Below are 7963 nucleotides of genomic sequence, written 5' to 3' on the forward strand. Positions count from 1 at the left end.
TTTAAAGGAAAATATTTGCATTCTTTTGAGTCTTGACCAAATAATGCTAGAATTCATACTGGTACCTTTCAAATAAAGCAGTTCTAAGGCAGTTTCTCCTGAAATGAAGAAATGGATTTTTCTTGAGTTAAAAGAATCATTGGTGAGATCTACACCTCATGAGTCAATCCATTCACTCATTCATTCATCCCCACCATCAACAATCTGAATTGGTTTAGACATGACTGAGCAGTGTTATGCAAGATCTATCGTATTGTGACAGGAAAAATGATCAGCTTGTCAGGGGACAAGCAATATTACAGGACTCAGAGGTGAGTCATTGGCCCTAATGACTTGGAAATGAATCTGAAATTACATTGGGTAAGTTGTATGAGTTTCTATTTTCTGACTGAGTGCCTGCTGCTTTTGGGGGGCAAATAGGATATGTGGGTGGTGGCAAGGGGAGGAGAGAACTTGGTTGTTAGCTGCCCCTTTGCAGCTATTCTACGTTCTTCTCTTCCAAAGATGGGATGGCTGTAGGTTAAAGGAATTGTTGAAGCACAGTGAGTAGAAAAAAGTGGTAATTTGTAACTTATTAAACTTGGATGTTGACCCATGCTTCTTCACAGCTATTGGCTTTTTGTTTGTTTGTTTTTTGCATAGAATAACTGGGCAGTGGTAGGGAAGAGAAGAGAGGATTCACCAGAGACAGAGGAGTAAGAGGAACAGGTAGATTTACTGAAATACACTGCTGAGCAGTGGACAGGGCAGGAGAGATCTGTGGCATATGTGGGTCACATATCTCCCTGGCTGGGAATAGAACCTAGGCTGTAGTGGTGACAGAGCTGAGACTTAACCCCTAGGCCACCTGCTTTATAGGCTTTGAACTGGAAATTTTCTTCCTAGTCTATCCTGAGCCTTAGTCTTTCAAGACTGGTGAGAATTTGGAGAATTTCCTGCGGCTCTGTGGGAGGTAACTCAGTTGGAGAAAAATTTCTTGGTGGATCAGAAGCCAGCTGCGGAATTTTGGCCACCTGTAGCTGGAATCATGCTGTGAATAATGTTTTTACTTGAAAAAATATTCTTAACACAAAGTCCCTAGGAAATGTCCCATAATATTTTCTCCCAAATGATCAATGCCGGGTGGACAGTCAGTGATTCATCATTCAGGTTCATCATTCTGTCCTTCATCTAGATGTACAGTCAAGAACGGAGCAAATGTTCTGCCGTCTTAAATGTCTAAGCTTTGGAGACAAATCTTTACTGTCTGCCCAGCACTGAGGGGTTTCCAGGCATGTAGGACTTTCAGTATTAGTATTGGGAAATATTATGGTATCTTTTATAAAGTTAAAACTAAGACCCCACCCCTTATCCAGCTAGAAAGTTTAGGAGGCTTGAATAGATAGAATTGGGTCTGACAGCGTGTGATCACTTAGACTCTGAAAAGTAGGGCCAAGACACATTTTGTGTCCAATGTCAATGCCCAAGGCCAGACATGTCAGCACCAACCAAACCCAGTCGTCAAACACCCACCAAAACGGATTGTAAAAGAGAGCCACAATTCTTCCCGTGTAGACCTCTCCTGTCTCACCCACTGCTTCTCTTCAGTGTATCCCAATAAATCCTCCTTTTCTGTGCTCCCCTCTGTCTCTGATAAATTCTTTCACCCCTGCCACTCTGGCCTACATACTGATTTGTCCTCACAACAGGAAAGTCTTAAACCAATCGAAAGGTAGACTCTTACCTGGACTTGACTTTCCCTGCTCATGGCTGTCATTCATGAATTTAGACTTAACTGTCCATAAATAATAAACTACTCAACTTGATTCTTCAGAGCTGTGCTGCTGAAAAAGGCACCCAGAAGGAGTAATCACACTGAACTCTGCAAATAGGGGGTGTTAAGAGAAAAGCTAGAAAGTAGGAAAGCTGAGAGTATGAAAGAGAAGGAGGTAAATGTTTTTGACTAGCCACCCTGTCAAAGAATAGTTTATGCTGGAAAGAAGTAAAGGGATTAAAAAGCGAGTGCGGTTTTGTCTCTTCATCACTTTCACAGTAGGAAAACATGTGAGGAACATAGCAGTTTTGAGCTGGTGAAATTTTGTCTAATGAAATAAAAGTACAGGCCCTCCCTAGTGGCGAAAGAGTTAAAGAGTGCAGAACTGTGAAGGTATCCACAGCCACTTCAGCCCGAGTTCAATCCCTGGCCAAGAAGCTGAACTACAAGGCGCGGCAGACATCTCCTGACCCACTACTCCCCTCAGCAGTGCATTTCAGTCATTCTGCCTGTTCTGCTCCCTGCTCTGACTTGGGTGAATCCTCTCACCGCCACACCTGCGACTTGCACCCCAGTTCTTGTATGCACAAATAAATACATCTAAAAAAAGAAAAGAAAGGTGAGCCATCAGAGATACTTTTTTTAAAAAGGATTTATTAATTTATACATACAGAACTGGGGTACCGGCCAGAGGTGCAGGGGCAGGGGTGAGAGGATTCATCAGTGACAGAGTGGGGAGCAGAACAGGTAGATTTACTGCAATACACTGCTGAGGGGAGCAGCAGGCAAGACAAGAAAGGTCTGCCACGCCATGTGGGTCACCCCCCTGGCTGGGGACCAAGCTCATGATGCAGTGACTGCAATAGCTTCATAGTGCTACCCTTTACCCCCCTGTGCCACCAGGGAGGGCCCAAAAGATACTTTTTAATAGAAACTTTTAATATGCTGTAACCTTTTAGAAAAGAGTAAGTGGAAAGAACAATAAATGTCTGTAAAGTAGGACTCACTGAAAATAAACACTTTTTTTTTTTTTAAAAGATTTATTTATTGTGCATACAGAACTGGGGTATAGGCCAGAGGCTCAGGGGCGGTGAGAGAGGCCTCACCAGAGACAGAGTGGGGAACAGAACAGGCAGATCGATGAAGTACACTGCTGAGGGGAGCAGCGGGCGGGTCAGGAGAGGTCTGCCACGCCATGTGGTCACCTCCGGGGCAGGTGGGAATCGAACTCATGCGGAAGCTGCTTTAGATTCTCAGTGCTGTGCTTTAACCCGCTGCGCCACCAGGGAGGGCCCGAAAATAAACACTTTTAGGGATACTGATTTAACTTCCCTTTCAAGTCTCCTCAAATCCTTATTCCTCCAATTGCTTATTTCCCCAAATAATGAACCTTGGGCCAAGCTTTTCCAGGCAACATTATCCAGCCTCTGCATGTCAACATAGGCTCTAACTAGAATGCAGAGGTTTTAGAATTTAAATGCCATTTTCCACAGAATGGGATGTTGAAGACAAATAAGGTTCTGCTCACATGTGTGTGCCTGGTCTGGAGAGAATAATTATAATCCTGGGATATTAAAAATGGGCAATGAAATTAGATAACCAAATGAGATATTTAGGACGCCCACCTTTGAAAAACAAAGATTTGAAAAGACAAATGACACAGAACCAGAGAGGCTCCACAGAGGCAGTGTTACTTAATAGGGCCGCTCGCAGGAGAGGACAAGCTTTGGGAAGAAAGACATAGACACTTGGTCAAAGGCAAATTCTGGAACTCTAATCTAGACCTACTATAACAGAAATCTACGCTTCTGGGAAGGGGGTCTACATCTTAAAGGAGCACCCTAAATGATTCTTGCTTACTCTGAAGTCTAAGAACCTTTCATAAATATTGACACTTAGTCATTTGGTTCCTTACACCTTACTGGAAGTGAAACTTACTAGTTTCTAATACTTAATTCATGCTAATGGATTAATGACTGATAATGGTTTAATAATTTTTGTAACAGAGCTTTCTTTTAAAAATAGATCTCTAGAATGAATGAGAGAATGAATGAATGAATAAGTAAAAAAACTAATCCCTAGATCTTGGAGTGCCTTAACGTAAAAGGATACATTTCTTTTAAAAGGGTGACATAGGGCTTCCCTGATGGTGCAAGATGTTAAGTCTCAGCAGTGTGAAGCTATCCATAGCCATTGCAGTACTGAGTTTGATCCCCAACCAGAGGGCTGACCCATATGGCACAGCAGGTCTTTCCTGTCTCCCTGCTGCTCCCCTCAGCAGGGAATTTCAGTGAAGTCTGCCTGTTCTGCTCCCCACTCTGGTGACTCCTCTCATCCCCTGCACCTCTGGCCTACACTCCCGTTTTTGTATGCATGAGTAAATGCATGTGTCTTTAAAAAAAATAAATAAAGTGTGATCTATTGATGGTAGAACTTTTAACTATGTAGACTGATCAATGACTTCAAAAACCTACACATGATCAGTGGTTAACCTTCACTGTAGTTTTGAGACAGGAGCCATTTTAATAAGGGCCTCTGTTAACAGAGATAATAATTTAGGCTATACATAAATAATATAAGCTTAACTATGCATACATAACATAAAACATAACTTTATGGCTATAAAGATTGTTCTTATCTGACTTTTAAAATTATTGTCAACTATTACAAACATTTTAATTCCACTTAAATAATAGTCTACTATAATGTAAACCCAGCTGTGAAACCAGCAAAGTCAAATTCTTGGTTGCTTTTCAAAAAAAATTGGGGAGGAAAAAGCAGAGCAAAACATTATAGTTTGAAACTCTCCTCTCCCTATTCTTCAGGAGAAAAAAGCAAACAAAATATCAAATAGCCAATTGGAGGAAAAAAGCAGGAACCTAGGACAGAATTTGAAAAAAATGTAATTTTCTTGAAAGGAAAGTCCTTGCCTCAGCTCTTGACATTAGACCCATTCTTGGACCACAATACTGAAAACTGGGAAGAGCTATCTCTTTTGCTTTCAACTCTGTTCTATACCTATGTACTCCAGAAAGTTATAAATCTTTGGATCAAGTAGACCATGGCTAAAAGACCATGGGCTGGGAGTGTCATCTGTAGAAGATCCTGATATTACCTTGCTCATCTTGCAAATGATTGCCCCAGGGGAAGTAGATGTGAGAATAGGTCCACGCAAGTTCTTTCCCCTACCGGCATACAAGGGTCACCAAGCCCTTTGTGTCAATTTCACTTTTTGTCTGTCAAAAGTTAAATTTGCAAAGCAACTTTATTGCTGGGGCTGCCATATTGGCATACCAAAAATTAGGTAGCTTAAGGAGTCAATTCATTTCCTCATATTTTTGGAAATTAGACTCTAAAACCAAGGTGTCAACAGTTGGTTTCTTCCGAAGTCTTTCCCTAGGCTTGTAGATGGTATCTTCTCTCTAGGTCTTCAGATGGTCTTTCTGCTTTGTGTGTTGAAATTTCCTCCTCTTTTTAAAATATTTTATTTTAATTATTTATGCATACAAGAGCTGGGGTGTAGACTAGAGGTGGAGGAGTAGGGATGAGAGGATTCACCAGAGACAAAGTGGGGAGCAGAACAGGCAGATCTACTGAAATACACTGCTGAGGGGAGCAGCAGGCAAGACAGGAGAGGTCTGCTGCGCCATGAGGGTCACCTCCAGGCCAAGGATCTGATAGAACTCATGCTGCAGTGGCTGCAGATAGCTTGATAGTGCTGACACTTAACTACTTGCACCACCAGGGAGGCCCTGAAATTTCCTCCTCTTACAAAACACATCAGTCATATTAGATTAGAGCTCACCCTAATGACCCTTTTTAACCTAATGACCCCACTGTGGGATCCTGTCTCCAAACAGACATAGTCTAAGGTACTGAGACTTAACACCTTAACATTTTCATTTTTGCGGAAATACAACTTAGCCTGTAATAGCAGCAGATAAATATCAATTGTCAGATGAATATATCTATGCTGGTCATAAGTTCAGCTCACTATTTGAAAATGTTAGGTTTCTAGAGTAACGTGAAATCTTTCATTTCATCCTCTTATTGGATAGATATTTCCTAAGAGAAGTGCTGGCTGGAAAATAAAATGGAGATCTTTTAAGTGCCACTTGTGAAACAGTTTCACTTCCTCAATAATTGCAACTTGGTGGTGGTAGTTGACCTATTTGAAGGAGCACTCCCCATGCAGAGACTTGTTTGTGAATGAAATGATAATGGGTGCAAGGCCAAACTGCCTTCATTTACTTAACAAGAATTTACCTATCTGAAAGGTACTTTGGTAGGGAAATGCTAGCTACCTGTGTAAATGATAGCTGAACCGCAGAAGGTATGATTTTGACCGTCTTGATTTTGAGCGTCTATGTGTGAGACTTGGGAAAGTTTGGGACAGTCACGGCCTACGGACGTGGCTTTAGAAGTCTCCAAGGACCTGCTCAGCAATAACTTCAATGTTGCATTAGCAACACCACACTGATAAAGAATCATGCATCATGGAGCAGGCTACATGAAGCAGGATGCTGCTAGAGACCAGATCCTGGCTTTATTTTACGATTTTTAAAACGATTTTACGATTTTTAAAAAGATTTATTTATGTATGCATACAAGAACTGGGGTATAGGCCAGAGGTGCAGGAGTGAGAGGATTCACCAGAAGCAGAGTGGGGAGCAGAATAGGTGGATTGACTGAAATACACTGCTGAGGGGAGCAGCGGGTGAGACAAGAGAGGTCTGCTGTGCCATATGAGTCACCCCTGACTGGGGATCAATTTTGTGCTTGCAGTGGCTTGGACAGCTTCATAGTGCTGAGGCTTAACCCCTTGGCTACTAGGGAGGCCCTGGCCACTTTATTCTTAGAATAATCCAGCATCAGTTGTGTGGGTAAGGAGGACAAAGAGAAAAACAAGGGGTGAAAATAGAAAAATGTGTCATGTCAACTATAGTTTCAGTGGTCCTGAGTCTGTCCCCAGGCACTTCTCATTTGCCTAATGACTCAGTGTTGTGATTGTGATGAAGCCCTAAACCCCCAGTCATGGTTTCAATCCTGTCCAGGAGTTCCTCTGATCAGCTTCTGGGGTCCTTCAGCATACATCAGTCAATGTCCCCCAATGTGTTCCTGTTCATGCCTCATAAGGTGATCAAGCTTTATGATCTTTTTTTTTTTTAAAGATTTATTTATTTATGCATACAAAAGCTAGGGTCTGGCAAGTGTGTGGGTTGGGGGGGGGGAAGGGGACTGGGGGGTCATTCACCAGAGACAGAGTGGGTAGCAGAGCAGGCAGATTTACTGGAATACACTGCTGAGGGGAGCAGCTGGCAAGAGAGGAGAGGACTGTTGCATGTGGGTCACCTCCCTGGCAGGGGATTAAACTCAGGTGCTACAGTGACTGCAGATAGCTTCATAGTAGTGACACTTAACCCCTTGAGCCATCAGGGAAGGCCAAGCTTTCTGCTCTTGATTGATTTCAAAGGTACCTTATAGGGTTGGGCTCTTATAACTGATTGACCCGGCAATTCTGACCTTGTATAGAAATGCAGAATTGTAGGTACCAGAATGGTGGCTGGACAGGCTGCTTAGGATCAGTTGACCCACACTTCAGAAAATCTAGTCTCTATCCTCCTGGCTTCTCCTTCCCTCTTGTTTGAAGGAAAATTCCTTGGAATCTATTTAGAGTCCTAAGTTGCTTGGGAGATTCTCCTACCTACTGGTAAGAACCCCCCAGGGAGTTCTTACCCTACCCCCCACCCCCCACCCCACCCTCACCCACGGTGGTGGTGGTGGTGGGGTTTATCCAATGCATAAGCTTATGAATGTTTGTCTGATTTAAGGCATCTATTTCTATTTGTCCATTTATCCTCTGCCATCAATCTCTTTGTAGGGTTCTCCTTAGAATATGTTTCTATACCACAAGTCTATAAACATGGCATAAACTGTGTTCTTAACTTTATACACTGTATTCTTCTAACACTTTACTGGTGCACTCAAAATTTACACCATTAACCATGCTTTACAAAATTGGTATAATTAGCAATTACCCAGATTGATATTGTTTTGTGCATAATCAGACTATTAGATTTGGAAGGGTCTTTAGGGCATATCTCGGTCAGTTTTTTTCACACGTGAAGACAGTGAGGCCTCACTAAGGTCCAAGGTCACAAAAAGCTGAGGCTGAACTTCAAGACTTAGATTTGCAGTCTAATCTTTGCC

Source organism: Condylura cristata, unplaced genomic scaffold (genome assembly GCF_000260355.1).
Source record: "Condylura cristata isolate star-nosed mole 26May11 unplaced genomic scaffold, ConCri1.0 scaffold00037, whole genome shotgun sequence".
NCBI classification, from domain to species: Eukaryota; Metazoa; Chordata; class Mammalia; order Eulipotyphla; family Talpidae; genus Condylura; species Condylura cristata.